The sequence below is a fragment of the Eucalyptus grandis genome, chromosome 8, assembly GCF_016545825.1.
Source record: "Eucalyptus grandis isolate ANBG69807.140 chromosome 8, ASM1654582v1, whole genome shotgun sequence".
NCBI classification, from domain to species: Eukaryota; Viridiplantae; Streptophyta; class Magnoliopsida; order Myrtales; family Myrtaceae; genus Eucalyptus; species Eucalyptus grandis.
In genome coordinates, this window is record NC_052619.1 from 44,044,914 (window position 1) to 44,055,135 (window position 10,222).

Genomic DNA, 10,222 nt, shown 5'->3' on the forward strand with positions numbered 1-10,222 from the left:
CATAAAATTTCTCGAAACGGAATAGAAGTTGATCGAGCCAAAGTGGAGGTCATTGCAAAATTACCTCCACCAACATATGTGAAACTTGTCAGAGGATTTTTGGGGCATGCAGGATTTTATAGGCAATTTATAAAAGATTTTTCACAAATTGCTAAACAACTTTCTAATCTTTTGGAGAAAGATGCTCCTTTTAATTTTTCTGTTGAATGCATGCAGGCTTTTAACACTTTAAAGGAGAAGTTAATATCAGCACCAATTATGGCAGCACCAAATTGGGATTTACCTTTTGAGCTGATGTGTGATGCTAGCTGTCACGCCCCGATCCTCGGACGCGCGCACATCCTTCTACTTGGTCGATTTTAGAATGCGATATCCCAGGACTATGTATCGCCGACCCTTTCTTTTTTTTTTAAGCACATGCGGAAGCAGCTTATAAATCCCCGTACAATAAAACAATGGGATAGGAAAGTAGGCCATATTTTTTATATTGAAATTCATAACCACACTTTCATTAACAGCACCACTCGTAGACTATTTACAATACTATTTACAAGATAAAAGTCTCACACCTATCTACACTAAGACAGGGTGCACAAAAGGGATGGGATCTCAATCCACATCTGGGTTGTACTCAAGATCCCTCTCGATCATCTTCTACTTCAAAATACTTTCTCCCTTCAGCTCTTCCTCCTCGCCTTTTCCTCGTGGTCCCGAAATGGTTATTCAATAACCAATGAGACCACGTCTCGCCGAGTCCTACCCCTACGACTCGATTAGTAAACTAATACACCATACGGTTGCCTAAGCACAACACGAGTTAGAGGACTTACCTTGGCCTCGCCCAACCTGCAATTCAAGGTTAAACATAGATATTCAAACAATTCACTACATCCGATCAAGACTGTCAATCGACTAAGTCGATTACATGTCCGCTGACCCTTTCCAGGTCATTCCCACTCATACCACGATTTCCAGGGTGTACTCATTCACCAAATCACATGTGTTTCTGGCGTCGTTTTCGCCAATGACATACCGATCACCGACACCGTGCGTTCTTAAGGCGCCGTTTTCACCAAAGGATAACCTTGATCACCGAACCACGTGTCCTTTCAAGGGCGCCTTTCGCCAAGGTGACATCGGCTATAGACAACATCGTGCGTTCTTTAAGGCGCCGTTTCACCTGGTGATATTCCCATAATCACCGAACCACGTTTGTCTATAAGTCATTTACGTGCGTTTTTAAGGCGCTGCGCCAGCCGATACTTCCAATCACCGAACCACGTATGTCCAATAATATCGTACCCGATTGGTCTCACCATTCTCCCTACTATATAGCCCATCAACGTACTGGCGCTATATACCCATGCTTGGCCATTACCAATCAAATACTCAATAACAAACAATTTAGGACAATTCCTAAAATTCCACAATAATTTCAATTCCACACAACGTAGAGCTCAATTAAATAAACGGACTGCACCACGACAATCGGCACGAAATTCCGGCCATTGGCCATCCCGGTTGAATTTCCGGAAAATAATTAATTAAATAAATAAATTTCGAAAATAAATAAATAAACATTAAAATCCAATTTAGGCCTATATTGCCTTATTGAGCCCGAAACGGGTCGAGAAAAATCCCGAGATGCATTCAATAAATAACCAAACATTTCTACTTGCTAATAGCTAGGTCTAACCACCTAACATGCATCATTAAGTCACTAAATTAATTGTTCTAACCTAATCTAACCACCTAAGTGCATGTAATTAAATCTAACCAACCTTAAGCATAATTAGCAAACTAATAAAGCATTAGTGAGTAAAACTCACTTGATCAAAAGCGGGAATCGAATCACCGCAACGGCGACGCGACGGCGGCCGAAATCGGACCTTCGACGACACCGGCGGACTTGGACCGGGCCTTAAGCTTGGCCCAACAAATCTCAGCTCAAGCTGAAACTTGTTACTGAAATGGACTAGGCCCAAAGCTGCAAAACTGAACTGGGCTTGCTGCGGCTGGGCTTGGGCCTCCAAATCGCGGGCTTATGGAACTCAATTGATAGGCTTCAAAGAGCTAGACCAGATTTCGAATGGGCTGAGATTTTCGTGGGCTTCAAATGGCGTGGGTTTACTGCAATTGAACTGGATTCGCTGAACATGGTTCGAGCTTCATAGGTCCGCTTCGTGCAGGGTTTGCGGCTGTTGGGCCTCGGTGAGGACGCAGCTTGCGGTCGAAGGAAAGGAGTTGCTGCGGATGGTCGTTGACGCTGGACGAGTGGCCGAAAGAAGAAGCAAAGCAGTTCGCTGGCGGGGTTGGCGAGCTGGTAGAGACGCTGAAGACGCGTGGGCGTTGCTGGCATGAGGAGTCAACGTTGAAAGCCTTCGGTTGGGGCTTTGACCGAAGGAAATGAAGGCTCGGCAGAGACAGAATTTGGTGGAGCAGCTTCTGTCCAGGGTGAGTGGCAGCGTGAGAGAGTGCTGCTTTGGTGCAATTGGAGCCGAACAGGAAGGCGTGCAGAAGCTGCTAGCGTCGCTCGCGCGTGGAGAAGACCACGCTTGGAGATGGGATCGTGAAGATGTTCGGTGGCCTTCTTCGCTGGACGTTGACCGAACTTGGAGATGGGTGCCGGCTATTCGGTGGAGGCCTTGCGCGGAGGAAAGGCTGGCTGAACCGACAAAACTCAGTGGAATCTCTCACGGACGAAGACGCAAGCTTCCTCGGTTGAATCGGTGGCAGCAAGCTGAGCCAAAGACACGCGGCTGAAGACTTCGCTGGCTTGTGGTCAACACCTGGGTTTCGCTTGTAGTGGATTAACCCAGTAAATTTGAAGACACGACACGGTAGTTTCGGTGGAGCTGCAAGTGATGGCTTCGGTCGAAGATAAATGAAGGAAAGAAGACTTGGAGCCTTCGGTGAACTGCAGGGGCGCACGATGGAGTTCGGTGGAGAGGAGGGACGCGCGGCTGCTCCTTCCGCTGGCTTCTTCCTTGCCAGATGGTGGTGTGTGAAAAATGAGAGGGGGAGAGATTATTATCGCCGGTTGAGGGGGTGAGAGAGAGAGAGAGGAGATAGAGGTAAGGTGGAGGGCTCCATACGATCGATATTTCCACACAAATATCTTCGCGCTCAATATCGGGGCTTACGCATGCATGCTTCGGCTACCAACGATCCACCATCACCCCCATGACCTCTCAAACGGCCCAAAAATACTAAAAGGAGTGCAAGACACGAAATCGCACCTATCTCTCTAAATGGACATTTGATTTCACTTGATTCCCTTTCATTTGGTCTCCATAATTTCACCGATATCACAACGCCCATCGATAATTTTTCTCACCCATACATCCATCATGCCTTCCAATTTTGCCATCGAAACAATCATTGATTACTTCTGCACAAAAAAAAGCCCGACGACGGCTTTTTCCCAAAAAGTGTCGATTGTCATAAAAATCTTCTCGAGATCGAGCCGATACTCCTGTAATTTATCAGATATGACATTAATCTTCATTTTTCAAATCGCACTTGAATTGACGGTTAATTTCATTCGACGCGTTTAGCGCGACCTGACTACCTAAGTAGCTTTTCAACTTTAAAAGAATTGACTCTGGTCGATTTTCTTCAAACCACAACGAACCCACTCGACACATTGGCGACTCTCAATTGTCGTGAAGATCTCGAGAGGGCTCGACTACCAACACAGTGGTACCAAAACGATAAAAATCAAATTAGCTGCCTGGCCGACGAGAATTTTCCAATTTAGTGGAGTCACCCACGATCGCCACACATCTCGCCGAACCGACCTATCTCGATCTCACTCCGATCTTTACTATGCAAAGAATGACTCAAGATTTAACACGGCCGGTAGCCGCTTCCTGGCCGAATTCTCAAGCCTATTGCCTTAATATTCTTTAATGGCATACCCAGCTAGTCTAGTTATCTCGAGAGTGATCACCCGGAACAACCCTATGTACACGTCAATGAAATGCCCGATTAATTTAATAGAAAACAATACCGAAAATTCTGATGTCACAACTCTTCCTCTTATAAAAATTTCGTCCTCGAAATTTAAACCTTACAAGACTTGATTAAAAAGGTGCGCAAGACAACTCTCTCATTGACTCCTCGCCTCCCATGTCGCTCCTTCGTACTCATGGTGCTGCTGCACCACTTTGACTAAGGGAAATAGTCTTGATGGCGTAACTTGCTCTTTGCGATCAACAACTGACCTATTTTCGACGTATGACACACGGTCATCCACGTCCAATTCTTCAAAATTGAGTACGTGGCGGGTCGTCAGCTCATACTTCCTTAACATCGACACGTTGAAAGACGTCATGCACTTATAAGCCAATCTTGGCGGCAACACAAGACGATACGCTAAGGTCCCGATTCTCAAGAATCTCAAACGGACCTACGTACTTCTGGACTCGCTTGCTTTCTTACCAAAAAAAAGTCACGGCCCTCATTGGTGACACCTTCGTAAAATGTGATCACCAACTTGGAATTCCAAAGACCTTCGACGCTTATCCGCATAACTTTTCCGCCGCTTCGCGCCGTCTTTAATCTGGCTCTCGATCACCGTCACGGCATCTACCGACCGCCAACCAACTCGGGGCTCGTTATCTTTCTCTCCCGACTTCATCCCAACATACCGGTGTTCGCACGCCCGCCATACGCAGCTTCAAATGGGGCCATCCGAATACTCCGATAACCGTTGTTGTAGGCGAATTTACCAGATGAAGCCGATCTTTCCAACTTCCTTGAAGTGTATAACACATGCTCTCAAAGCATGTCCTCGAGGGTCCGTATTGTCCTCCTGGACCGCCATCCGTCCGAGGATGATATGCCGTACCGCATCAAGCTTTGTACAAGAGCACCCGCAAGCTCTTCCAAAATGCAGAAGAATCTCTGGGCTCTCTATCGATGTTATCGTAACCCGCACTCCATGCATTCGAACCACTTGGCGCACATATGGTCTCCGTGCCTATCCAAACCGAGGTCCTTTCGAACCGCAATGAAGTGAGCCAACTTGTCAGCCTGGCCGACTACTACCCGTATCGAATCATTCTCTCTCGACTCCTTGGTAGTCCAACACGAAATCCATCGTGATATGCTCCCATTTCCATTTTGGAATCGCTAGAGGTTGCAGGAGTCCTCCCGGCTTGCAATGTTGAGCCTTTACTTGCTGACATGTCAAACACTTGGCCACATGCTTGGCGATATCCGCCTTCATACCTGACCACCAATAATGTTGACGTAGATTCTGATACATCTTAGTGCTTCCAGGATGAATGCTGTAATTGCTACGATGTGCTTCAGATAAAATTTCTTCTCTAAGCTCTACATCGTCAGGTACAACCAATCGTCCTTGAAATCTTAGTGTTCCGTCATAAGAAATCTGAAAATCAGCCTTTCTTTTCTCTGCGTCTTCCTGAAGAATTCTCTGTACATCTGGGTCTATCGGTTGGAGTTGTTTAATTATGACCTGGACATCCTGCTCACTCAAGGCGGCCATAAAACTTGAAAGGCGCCTACCTCAAATTTGAATACCGACCCGAGCTCGATTAAGTTCCACTCCTTAATCAAGATATGAGCCACCGAAGACTTTCGACTTAAAGATCGGGCGACCTTGTTCGCCTTCCTCGGATGATATAAAATATCACAAGCCGTAGTCTTTCAGCAAATTCCATCCATCTCGTGCTGTCTCATGTTCAACTCTTTTGAGAGAATAAATACTTGAGACTTTGATGGTCCGTGAAGATCTGAAACTTTTCCCTGCACAAGTAATGTCTCCAAATCTTTAAGGCAAAGATAATCGCGGCGAGCTCTAAGTCATGCGTCGGATAGTTCAATTCATAAGGTCTTAACTGACGGGAAGCGTACGCAACAACTCTGCCATGTTGCATCAGCACGCAACTCAATCCCCGAAAGACGCACCACTATAGATCTCGAATCCTCCAGACCCATGGAATCGTTTCGCACAAAAGTGTAGTCGCGCCTTTTCCTTCACTCTTGGAAACTACGCTCACACTTGTCCGACCATATGAACTTTCATTTTTCTTCGGGAGCTTTGTCGAGGCGATGCTATCGATGAGAACCCTTCCACAAACCATATGTAATAACCTCGCAACCCCCGTAAAACTTCCCGATTTCCGTCACGATGCCTGGTCTCGCCACTTGATCACGGCTTCTATCTTGCTTGGGTCGACAGAGATTTCTTCTCAGAAATCACATGACCTAAGAACGCAACACGAGTCAACCAAACTCGCATTTGCTAAACTTAGCATACAGTGATGAGTTCTTAAGGTCCAAGACTAATCTCGGGGATGATTCTCATGCTCTTCATCACTTCTCGAATAGACTAAGATGTCATCAACGAACACAATCACAAACTGATGATCCACTTATTCATTGAACATTCCGTCATGTCAAATCCATGACAAAAAACCGGAGTGTTCACCAAGCCAAACGATCTTACAATACTCAGTAAAGGCTATATCAAGTACGAATAAACCTGTCTTTCGTACAACCTCCTTCCCGGGTTCGTAACTAACGACTTCATAATCTCAAGTCGACCTTAAAACATCGATACTCTTTATAACTAGTCACACCATTCATTGATCTTTGGCAAGGAACACTTGTCCTTGATCTTCACCTAATTGAGTTGACGATAAGTTGATGCACACTCGCAATAAACCATCTTTCTTCTTCTCACAAACAAACCGATGTTTCCCAAAAGTGATGCACCGATATACACGAATTCCTCATTCATCAATCTTCACATCTGCATCTTCAATTCTACCACTTTAGACAACAACAAATGGTAAGAAGTCTTCGAGAGCGGCTCTATCCTCGGTGCTATCTCAATTGCAATTTCAATCTTTCTTTTCCTGGCGGTAACCCAAGCAATTCCTTTGGAACCATCTTATAAATTTTCTCGTATCACGACCACCTTCTTTTCTCATTCTATTTCTTAACCGACATCCATCCACTACAAACTACCAAATCAATCTTGGCAACCTCCGTCTAACAAACGGATTGTATTTAGCCAACGAGATTAATGAAATCGAAGATTCTTTTCGACTCTTAATAATCTTGATATTTTCACAAACTAATAGACTAAACTGGATTATTCCATGACCATGATTCCTTATCACCAGATGCTCTATGAACTCACACTATTCATGTGGCATCAAACTCACACCTCAGCAACTAGTCAAGCACAACTATTGCTAGTGATTCCCTTCTCTTTCACTTTTACCTCAACAATTTAAGTTCTATCAACTTAGCACAAAACTCGCTACGTTACTCCGATAAAATCACCTCCAATATATTCTTCTTTCTAATCGGGCAAGATCAATTCTACTCCCATTCCTTTCGCCATCCTAGTGGCGTTCTCGTCAGCAGCGATGCCTATGCTACCTTGGACTTCCACCGACAATCCTTCACCCGATGGCCATGCTAGTCATCATCACAACATGTTCTAGTCATACTGCATTAATCGGATTTATCCATACTTCCTTCTACAATTCTCGACACCTATCTGGGTGCATCTTTTATCTTCTATTGCGAAAGCATGCACTCTTTCTCGGTTGCCCCATCATTCCGCTAGATCACTCCCGACCGCATATCCTCGTTAGCTATACTCCAAACAAATTCGAGTCCTAGGAAGGACATAATGCCGATCATCATCATCACGTCCGAAAACGACCTGATCTATTTGACTCGGTGCCAACTGACTACTCCATCCTTCCGTGAATGGAATAGAATGCTTTTCTCTCACTCCCTTTTTTCCCGACCGATTTCCATTTCGCTTGAACCGGATCTATACCCCGCCAATGCAATGACTCGCTCCCGGATCACATCTACATCTCCACTGATCTCAATGTGAAGCGACAACGGCGGTAATGATAACGACCACAACAATGCTTGATCCCGAGCTTGCCGGCTCATCCAGCCTCCTAAGGAACACTAGCACGTAACGATCCTATCGAACTTAGGATCATTCGACGCCGTTACACTAGTACCAACCTGCGGGTACTTTACACTCGAGCCGCTGCAGTCAACACTGGCGCCACAACCACCTCGGGTACCGACTTTAGTCGCGGCATCATCCCGAGTTACAAAGGACATTGTCCTCTTACTAGGAGTTCTCAGCTCCGCCGCTCATGGTTCGCCCTTTACACCGCAACTCGACTTCCAAACCCACACCGGATTAGAAGGTGAGCGATCCACACACCACAAACAATTTTAGCATTCAACTAACATAAACATGCACCAATGAATTTAAAAGCCTTTCCTACTAACTATCCCATGGTCAACGCCCTTATCACTCCAATCTTGAACTTCGCCCGATACCACAAAAGGGGATGTCACGCCCTGGATCCTGACGCGCACATCTTCTACTTGGTCGATTTTAGAATGCGATATCCCAAGACTATGTATCACGACTTTCTTTTTTAAGCACAATTAAATAAACGGACTGCACCACGACACCCGGACGAAATTCCGGCCACCGGCCATCCCGGTTGAATTTCCGGAAAAATAATTAATTAAATAAATAAATTTCGAAAATAAATAAATAAACATTAAAAATCCAATTTAGGCCTATATTGCCTTATTGAGCCCGAAACGGGTCGAGAAAAATCCCGAGATGCATTCAATAAATAACCAAACATTTCTACTTGCTAATAGCTAGGTCTAACCACCTAACATGCATCATTAAGTCACTAAATTAATTGTTCTAACCTAATCTAACCACCTAAGTGCATGTAATTAAATCTAACCAACCTTAAGCATAATTAGCAAACTAATAAAGCATTAGTGAGTAAAACTCACTTGATCAAAAGCGGGAATCGAATCACCGCAACGGCGACGCGACGGCGGCCGAAATCGGACCTCGACGACACCGGCGGACTTGGACCGGGCCTGTCTTGGCCCAACAAATCTCAGCTCAAGCTGAAACTTGTTACTGAAATGGACTAGGCCCAAAGCTGCAAAACTGAACTGGCTTGCTGGCTGGGCTTGGGCCTCCAAATCGCTGGCTTATGGAACTCAATTGATAGGCTTCAAAGAGCTAGACCAGATTTCGAATGGGCTGAGATTTTCGTGGGCTTCAAATGGCGTGGGTTTACTGCAATTGAACTGGATTCGCTGAACATGGTTCGAGCTTCATAGGTCCGCTTCGTGCAGGGTTTGCGGCTGTTGGGCCTCCGGTGAGGACGCAGCTTGCGGTCGAAGGAAAGGAGTTGCTGCGGATGGTCGTTGACGCTGGACGAGTGGCCGAAAGAAGAAGCAAAGCAGTTCGCTGGCGGGGTTGGCGAGCTGGTAGAGACGCTGAAGACGCGTGGGCGTTGCTGGCATGAGGAGTCAACGCTGAAAGCCTTCGGTTGGGGCTTTGACCGAAGGAAATGAAGGCTCGGCAGAGACAGAATTTGGTGGAGCAGCTTCTGTCCAGGGTGAGTGGCAGCGTGAGAGAGTGCTTTTTGGTGCAATTGGAGCCGAACAGGAAGGCGTGCAGAAGCTGCTAGCAGTCGCTCGCGCGTGGAGAAGACCACGCTTGGAGATGGGATCGTGAAGATGTTGGCCTTCTTCGCTGGACGTTGACCGAACTTGGAGATGGGTGCCGGCTATTCGGTGGAGGCCTTGCGCGGGAGGAAAGGCTGGCTGAACCGACAAACTCAGTGGAATCTCTCACGGACGAAGACGCAAGCTTCCTCGGTTGAATCGGTGGCAGCAAGCTGAGCCAAAGACACGCGGCTGAAGACTTCGCTGGCTTGTGGTCAACACCTGGGTTTCGCTTGTAGTGGGATTAACCCAGTAAATTTGAAGACACGACACGGTAGTTTCGGTGGAGCTGCAAGTGATGGCTTCGGTCGAAGATAAATGAAGGAAAGAAGACTTGAGCCTTCGGTGAACTGCAGGGGCGCACGATGGAGTTCGGTGGAGAGGAGGACGCGCGGCTCCTTCCGCTGGCTTCTTCCTTGCCAGATGGTGGTGTGTGAAAATGAGAGGGGGAGAGATTATTATCGCCGGTTGAGGGGGTGAGAGAGAGAGAGAGGAGATAGAGGTAAGGTGGAGGGCTCCACATGGATTGATATTTCCACACAAATATCTTCAAGGCTCAATATTGGCCATGCATGGATGCTTACTACCAATGATCCACCATCACCCCCCTACATGACCTCTCAAACATTCCAAAATACTATAAGGAAAGGGCACA